Here is a 6609-nt window from a genome sequence, read left to right as displayed (position 1 = left end):
GGAGCTTACCTCAGAGTGGTCCGAGCTTTGGTGCAAAAGTTCGACGAGTTCGAGCTCACACGAATACCCCGAAGTGAAAACACCTCGGCACACGCCTTGGCAGCACTTGCTTCAACCTCAGACCCAGTTTTCTATTCGTTTTAAACCAGTCAGTTGTTTCATGTTCACCTCGGATTTTTAATTCGTTCATTTGTCACTTCGGCTAGTTTTCATTCATCACTTATGTACACTTCCCCTAGACTTTTTCTTGTCCTTGCATTCACTTCGACACACTACGTTTCCAAACACCTCGCCTCGTTGCTGGCCACAGCGAGGCAACAGTCACAAAGTTCTCTAAATGGACTTTTAACCACCTTTCCTAGGACGAGGGTGCAAGCTACATCCTCTCTGGATTAAAATCAAGCGCGCTATACAAATTTCAAACCAAAAACGTATCGGTCACCACAGCTCGTCAACGCACACGAGACTGTAAGTTGAGACTACATCGCTTTCTCTTAAACCGAAACGAACTCTTAAAACCCGGCAAACACATTCACCCTCTCGGAAACGCCGGTCTACGATCAAGCTTCGATATCGTCTCAAGACATGGACCTCGGCAACAAGAGTTCCAAACTTAGCGCCTCAAAACGGCCAAAACTAAATCCGACCTAAATTGCCCTCGCACTATCTCTTTCATAACTCAGACGCCTCGGCACTTACGGTCAAAGGCACAAAAGAACGACAATCTCTTTAAAGAGACAACCCCCAGCTCGGGACCTTTCAACTTAAACAAAGTCTATTCAATATAAGATAGCCTGTCCCGACCAAACTATTCTAACGGCTCGGGGACAAAGACATTCTCCGTCCAACAGAGTTGGTCACGAAACGATAAACATAAATCCTCAATATTGCTAAGACAGAACAAAAAAGGTAGATATAATTATAGAAAAATCATGCCATCAGTCTGAAAATCAATCCAAGCACCAACCGCAAAAATACATACGAGTCTGAAAAATGGATAAAGCCATCCAGGCACTTAGCACAAATTAGGAGAATGTAAAAGAAAAACAAGGGAGAAAACAGAAGAGTCAAGCAGCAGATCGCGTCTCCTGCTCGACAAGAAGGTTCGTAAGAGCCGGCGTACCCGTGTTCAATCCGGTTGGATCCTCAATGCCCAGATTAGCCGCTGTTTCTTCAATCGGCTCGTTACCCAAGCAGGTGTCGACAGAATTCGGCGATGCGCTCGTACGCCTCGTCGTCGATGTACTCACTCTCCCAATTCTTTAACTTTGCCTCTTCGGCATCCAAAGTCGAGCCGTCGGGCTTCTGGAGTTCGTCGATCATAGCAAGGTTGCTCTTGATTTGCCCCAACTCGTTCCCGTCACTCTTGGCCTTCTCGAGCTTGGCGAGACCTTCCTCCACTTTGGCAAGGCGCTCTTGGAATTTGGCGGTCAATTCGCGCCTCACCTCCTTCTTCGCGCGCTTGACCTTGGCGTCGAACAAGGCATCCTTGGCCTCGATACGCCTCTTCAGCAGCGCCACCTCGGCACTCTTAGCTCTCCTAGCCTCTTCGAGACGAGTGACCACGGACGACACCTTGTCGACGTTAGCACGGAGGACTATCTTTTCCTCCTCCAGCCTCTTGATCCTGACCGTTGCCTCGTCCAGCTTCCCCTTTGCAGCCGCAGCTTCACTTCGAGCCTCCTCCATGCGACCCTCGACCTTGGCCAAATCCGATTCGTACTCAGCCATTAGCTTGTTGATAGCCGCCACGAACTATGGAGGAAAACGCGTATTAGGTACTTAGTCAAAATTGTATACAAGCAAGAAAAAGGTAACAGACCTTGGTGCCGCGCTGCGCCATTGCGCCGTAGGTCCTCGGCCTCCTAAGCTCCTCGGGGGGCAGAAGACTGATATATTCATAATTTGTCATATTTAGGATTGCATTTTTGTCCAAAGATTGAGTCTCATGCATACATTTAGATAGTTTTGTTAGAGTTTGTCCTTGGTTCTAGCTTTATCTAGGATTTGCATTAGGTCCTAGAGTGTCCTGCATTTTTGGAGTGTTCTCAGGTCATTTTGGAGACTTTTTGGAGCAACTTGGAGCTGGGATCATGGAGGAACCTTGGCCTGCGTACAGCAACTCGGACAGATAGTTTGGTGCAGACAAAACCCTCACTTTGATCGCATGGGACGAAGGACTTGCAATGTGATTCATGATATGTTCATAATTTGCATCATTTAGGTTGCATAAATCATTCCAAATCATGTTTTATTTCATGCATTTTAGGTCCTTAGGGTTTGTTTTAGAACTTAGGAGATGCATTAGGTCCCAATGAGTCTTTGCATGTTTTGAGTGTTTATCAGGAGAATTTGGAGCTGAAAAGATGAATCCAGGAGGTGGAATGGTGAGCAAAGCTTGAAAAGTGGCAAAAATTGGATCTTTGGAGGTTATCGGTCATTCTCGCTGACCAGGAAGGTTTTCTCGGCCATTTTTATGTACTGCAGGAAGAGTTTACCAGCCATTTTCATGTACCGCGAGCAAAGTGTATCGGCCAAAATCTCCGGTTGCAAACATGTCTCAGAAATCGCCTGTCCGGGGAACCTTCCGGTCCGATTCGGATGGTGGGTGCTTCATAGAAGTTGGAGAGGACTTGATCACGGTTTCATAACAAGTGAAATCACAGAATTCGGACGCCTGAGTAGGAAGTTAAGCTCGTCGGAAGGAACCCCTGTATCGCTGTTGTTTTGGACCGAGCCGACGAGTTCTGAAACATGCGAAGGACGGAGTACTTCCAGGCCGATTCAGTTTCCGGGGCCTTCATGAGAATCAGAGACACTTGAGTCTTCTTTCCAGAACATCTGAGACCAGTCAATTCGGATCTTTGGGCATAAAGATACGGTCTCCGGACTGGACGTATGTATAGACGGCCTTCTCTGATCGTGTAAATGCACTGCAAAGATGACCCCTCCAGGAAGCTTTAAACTTCCCAAGCACCGAAGCTTCCTTCATCAAAGTTGGATTCAAATGAATCTTCTGTCTTCTGCAACCGGAATCACTCAATTCGGACAAGTCTCCAGGAAGTTACACTCTTCGGAATGCGAGATGGTCCAGACAGCCCAGAATGACTAAGTTAAACATGCCGCGATGGAATGCCACGGTCCACACTTGGCCGTGGCAACTTTTGCACACCCTCGGTGAATGACGCGATCTTCATGCCACGGTCTACACTTGACCGTGGCAAACACACACTTGGCTGAGAGGAACTTCTTGCAACCATTCGGCGATTGACACGGCCCAAATGCCACGGTCTGAGGCTTGACCGTGGCAACTTCTTGCAACCTTCGGCGATTGGCACGAGCTGAATGCCACGGTCTGGGACTTGACCGTGGCAAATGAACAATTGGCTGGAGACAACTTTTACACAGCTTCGAGTTTTGACACGGTTTCAATGCCACGGTCTAAGACTTGACCGTGGCAAACAAATACTTGGCTGGGAAGGATTTCACATGCATGCGGGTTTTGGCACGGTCTGAATGCCACGGTCTGGGGGCTTGACCGTGGCAACTTTTACACATCTTCGGCGTTTGACACGGTGACTTGCCACGGGTTTCAGACCAAGCTTGATCAGACCGTGGCATCAAAAGGAACCAAGAACACAAGTGAAGGCTTTGAGACGGTCAGGTTGCCACGGTCTCACCAAGAACACACCAGACCGTGGCAGACCCATCTTTGCTCATCAAGGCCGGGTCAGTACCCGGTTTGTTCTGGGTTGACCCGGTTCGCCCAAGTCATCTATATAAGGTTTTTAGACCTAATTTGTAGAGAATCTTTAATCTACTTTTAGTTTTCTTTCCCCTTTGGTGAAAACCTACTTAATACACTTTGTTTTAGAGAGCTTAATATCGATTTTGAAGTTTCTTTCCATCTTATTCATCATTTCTTATCATCAAATCAATCTTCTGATCATGATTAACAACACATCTTGCAAAGGATTTAGTGTGTTGATCATGATTAGTGAGTAGTCACCTTAATGAGGTTCTAGATGTGTAGGTTAGGGTGCTAAAGTGTTAGATTAGGAGTGCTTAGGGCTAGATTCATTGATTCATTTCTCTAAACAGCTGTTCTCTATGCTAGATCCTTGATAATCACTTGAGATCTAGATTCTGAGAATTTCATGCACCAAAAGTGTTTGATGAAATTCCTGAAAGAGTTGTATTAGAGGTTTAAGCATTTTTCTGCATGATGATGTATTGTTATTTGCTTGAATGATCATTGAGAACTGTTTATTAATGCATATTGATTCATATTTCACAAATGGGAATTTGGTTTGAAAATGGATTAGTATAGGGGTTACTACCTTCATGAGAGGATTAACCTAGATTAGAGTTCTTAATCATTTGAATCATGTCTCATCATTGTCATCAGCATTTCTAGTTTAGCACCAAAGCACCCTAACCAACTATCATGTCTAGAATCTCATGCCTCCATCATATCATATTCACATCACTCGTCATTGTCATTTGTCTTTAAACCTGTTTAAGTTTGTAGTTGTGTTTAGTTAACCAAAATCACTCTTGTTTGCTTGAATTAAGAACCTGATCACATAGTTTAGTGTCTAACACCACATCTGGATTGATAAACCTCTCTGGCCCTGAGACCTTAAAAAGTCTTGTCTATCAATTGGCGCCGTTGCCAAATTGTGGTTGATTAGCATTAAGCTCTGATCTGTTCTTGAGATCAAGTGCTTACTTTCTTGTTTTTACTGATTACTTTCAAGTTCTGTTTGTGATTTCAGGTGTATGAACACCAGGTCTAGATCAAGAAGCTGTGGTCCACCTTTCCCTCTCTACGACAACATCAACCTTTTGGTACCAAGGAGGAGAAGGGACAGACGTGGTAGACAGATTGATCAGGCTGAGATGGAAGAACAAAGAGATCACGTGGTAGATATAGAACAACCGGTTCAGGAGCAACAGGCTTAGGGTAATGGAGCTGGTAATGGAGTTGGTCAAGGGCTTCATCAGGGTAATGTTCATCAGGAACAGGTGCACCATCAACAAGCTTATGTCCACCAGGGACAAGCTCAAGCTCATCAACAGAGGCATCAGGCCAATGTTCAACAAAGACAACAAGTGCACCACCAACCCCACCCTTTCCAACAACAGCAAAGAAGATATGAGCAACCCCAAGTCTATGTTGGAGAGAATGACAGGGCCAATGCTCATCAGTATGGAGCTGGTATTCAGGCACCACCTGTGCAAAACAACAACTTTGAAGTGAAGGCATCATTGCTGAATATGGTCTAGAACTCAAAGTTCCATGGGTTAGCAATGGAATATCCCTTGGAACACTTGGACCAGTTTGATAAGGTGTGTGATCTGACCAAGATTAATGGAGTTTCAGAGGACAGCTTTAAGCTAAGACTATTCCCATTCAGTCTTGGTGACAAAGCTCATCAATGGGAAAAGAATCTTCCAAGAGGCTCCATTCAAACCTGGGAGCAATGCAAGCAAGCCTTCTTATCTAAGTTCTTCTCCACCTCAAGAACTGCAAAACTGAGGAATCAAATCTCTAGCTTCACTCAGCACAGCAATGAAAGTTTTGGTGAAGCATATGAGAGATTCAGGAGCTACACAAACCAATGCCCACACCATGGGTTTAGTGAGGCTTCCCTTCTCAGCACACTTTATAGAGGAGCTCTTTCCAATGGGAACTTTCTGGGTAAAGAGATACATGCTGCTTTAGAGCTAGTGGAGAACTTAGCATTGAGCAATGATACTTATGGTGAAGACTATGACAGATCAAATAGGTCTGAAGGTTCAAGCTCAGAACAGAGGCTCACCAGAGAAGTTAAGGAGTTGAGAAGTGAATTAGACAAGTTGAAGTTGGTAACTCACAAGCCAATGCATTTTGTTGGAGAGTATGAGGAACCATCTCAAATCTTTGAAAACATTAGTGAAGAGGGTCTTACCCAAGAGGAGCTTAACTACATTAGGAATCAGAGGTTCCAAAGATATCAGTATGGTAATGCCAATCCAAACCTCTCTTACGGGAACACCAATGTAGCTAACTCACAAGACCAGGTGTATCCCAATTCTCAAGCTCCACAGAACTTTGTTCCCAAGAACAATTTTCAAGGATCTTTCCAACCCAAGAATCAGTTTTGGCAGAATCAGAGTTTTGGTCAGCAACAGCAACCATTTCAGGGCACTGGTTACACTTCACAGCAGCCAAAGGCACCACCAGGGTTTGGTCCACCACAGTTCCAACAGCAGGCGCCGGTTCAACAACAGTTTCAACCACCAATGGTTCAACAGCAGCCACAGATGGGTACAGATATGGTTGGTATTCTGCAACAACTACTTCAGGGTCAACAGATCTTTGCAAGCCAGAATGCAGCTATGCAGCAGGAAATCAAGGAACTGAAGCAGAACCAGGCATCAAGCTCAAGGAACCAAGGTCACCAACCTGGAAAACCAGAACCCAACCCCAAAGAATATGCCAAGGCCATTACACTGAGGAGTGGAAAAGAGTTACCTGGTATTGAGAACAACAAAGTGATCATTGAGGACAATGATCAACCTGAGGGGGGGGGGGGCAGCCTTAAAGGATGATCAAGTTGCTGA

General features: G+C 45.2%; 1 non-coding gene across 1 annotated transcript; it reads right to left on the bottom strand.

Moving 5' to 3' along the window:
• Positions 1-5535: 5535 nt before the first annotated feature.
• Positions 5536-5642, bottom strand: LOC112082527. Its single transcript, XR_002897205.1, has one exon. It is a non-coding gene; the product is annotated as a small nucleolar RNA R71 (small nucleolar RNA).
• Between the last annotated feature and the right edge of the window lie 967 nt (positions 5643-6609).

This window comes from Eutrema salsugineum, unplaced genomic scaffold (assembly GCF_000478725.1).
Source record: "Eutrema salsugineum unplaced genomic scaffold, Eutsalg1_0 scaffold_8, whole genome shotgun sequence".
Lineage (NCBI taxonomy): Eukaryota > Viridiplantae > Streptophyta > Magnoliopsida > Brassicales > Brassicaceae > Eutrema > Eutrema salsugineum.
The sequence above is the reverse complement of the archived record's forward strand: the minus strand, read 5'-3'. Positions and strand labels throughout refer to the sequence as shown.